Raw genomic sequence first — 2562 nt, 5'->3', positions numbered from 1 at the left:
AAAGTATGTTTGAACAAATGTAAGGTACAAATTAATATTAAAATCTACATGATAAATTATTTCAGCTACCTAGGCAGAGGATTAGCAACTTGTCATAGCTCAGATTCTCTTATGCCTGGGGCCAGCTTGCATGTGTAGAGTTTATTTGGAATTGGAGCCCAGAGAGCAGAAGGGGGAGCAGAGTGGTGAGGTGAGGTAGGGAGGGGCAGGTAGTAAAATAGGGAAGGTGGGAAATCCAACAATAAGGTAGACAACTCCTGATTAGTGCTGGATATCCCAATACTTTCTGGGGACCGTTCTGAAATATTTTTTTCAGAGACGCACATCTGAGGGAGGAAAGGGGGAACATTGATTTTCATTACACAGTGGCTAAGAATTATTTCCTGCTCTCCCATGCCACCTGGAAATTTTGGGTTGTACACGTGAGAATGTTGACCAGGTTACTGTGGTCTCCCCATTCTATGTAAGAGAAGAAAGCAGTATTTCACATGGCATGAGCTTGTGTCAAGGCATTGTCAAATTACAACCAAAAGTTGCTAGATTTTGGAGTCAAAGGTGGGATTTAAGAGATTTGAATTGGTATATGAGTAGTAACAAACACACAACTATTATTTTTTAGAAAAAGCTTCTGGATGATCATTTGGAAAGCCATAGGCACTAGAAATCACATAGAATTAATTAATTGTAAAAATGCTTTTCCAAAGATGCTATTAATATCAAAACACATTTAAATCATATTAATATATTAAAGACTATGTATCAAGAATTCTTCTTAGGTCTTTACATATATTGTCACATTAACGTTCACAATAACTCTAAAAGTAGATATTCTTATCATTATGGTTCCATTTTACAGTTGAGGAAACTAAGGACACAGAAAAGTAAGGCAGTTTCCCCAGGATCATTCAGATACGTGGCCCAAAAGTAGAATTTGACCTTTTCCTGGATAATGTACAAGATTTAGTCCCTGTTAACAGAGGCCCTTATCCACCAGGACTTAAAGATCTGTTCCTCAGGACAGATGAAATGCCTTGTTCATTCCGGTGGATAGATGGTCTGCCAGAGTTGCTCCATTCAAAAGTAACTCCCTAATGCTGACCACAGATAGTGCTCATGCCTCACCTTCGTCTCCTCTTTCCCTTTCTCAGGTGACCTTCCTTTTTTTTTTTTTAAGATTTTATTTATTTTATCCTAGGAGAGTGTGAGCAGAGAGAGGAGCAGTGGGAGAGGGAGAGAATCTCAAGCTGACTCTGTGCTGAGCAGGGAGCCTCGGCAGGGCTCTATGCTGCACCCTGAGGTCATGACCTGAGCCGAAACCAAGAGTCAGACACTTTACTGACTGAGCCACCCAGGGGCCCTTCGGGTGACCTTCCTGTAGTGTCTCCTAGCTCCTTCCCCTGCTCCTCAGCAGGGACCCATTTACATGGTCACTTTCTTATGGTTTTCAAAAAAAACTTGGTAAATAAACCAAAACAAAACCAAACAAAATGGAAGATTAAATATTCTTTTCTTTCAACATTATTGATACAACAATCTATTCTTCACAGGAATTATGGGTGCTGTTGACTCACTGGAAAAGGAGAAGTGAAGGAAAAAAACAGACAAAAAGAAAGGAATTAAATCATCTATATTACAACCTACTATCATTTTATATGTAGAAGAATAACCAATTTCTACAAACTATTCCTTTAGAGTTTTGTCAAATTTAAATTTAGAAGCAAGAAAAGAATATGAGTGAATTAAATGTTCATTGGTTAGGATAGATAATTTGATGTATCTAATGTGGTGATACATAGTATAAATTAAAATGAGGATATCCACAGAGGTATATGGCAGACAGGTAACAGTTATCTTGAGTCTTACCTAGAGGAAGAAGAATTTGCATTTCACAGACAGAAGCAAAATCAATCTAAGTCCTCAAAGAAGAGTGTGGGAGTATATAACATTTGAAAAAGAAAAATCCTAATAGCTATGTTAAGGTTTGGTGTGAATTGAAAAATCAAATGACTGAAATAAAAGAAACAAGATAGCTGATTTCTGTAAAGTAAAATATCAGTAGGTAAGGGATGGCAGATTTATTAAAGACAAAATTGCCAAGATTTATTAATGGGAAAAGTTATGAAATATATGTATATATGTGATTCTAAGTCAAATATTAGAAAATCAAGACTTAGACTGATAGAGATATTAGATGGGACTGAAAATTTTAAGGAAAATATGTGATGCACACTACTTTATTATTTTATTGTTCTAAATTTACACTATTATACAATTCAGTCCATTTTGGATTCATGAATGAATCAACAAAATTATTAATGAGTAAAATAAATGACTCTTAGAAGACAGGAGAGAATATTGTGTATTATCAAACCCAGAAAAAAAGGAAGGAAGGGAGGAAAAAGAGAGACAGAGAGAGAGGAGGGAAGGAAGGAAAGAAGGAATGAAAAAGGAAAGAGAAAGAAAGAAAAAGAAAGAGAAGAAAGGAGACTGAAATGGCTGATCCCAGTAGAAAAATAAATATAAAAAGAATTTCATATAGAATGTTGATCACACTACAAGCCT

Source organism: Neomonachus schauinslandi, chromosome 1 (genome assembly GCF_002201575.2).
Source record: "Neomonachus schauinslandi chromosome 1, ASM220157v2, whole genome shotgun sequence".
Lineage (NCBI taxonomy): Eukaryota > Metazoa > Chordata > Mammalia > Carnivora > Phocidae > Neomonachus > Neomonachus schauinslandi.
Note: the sequence above shows the minus strand (reverse complement) of the source record.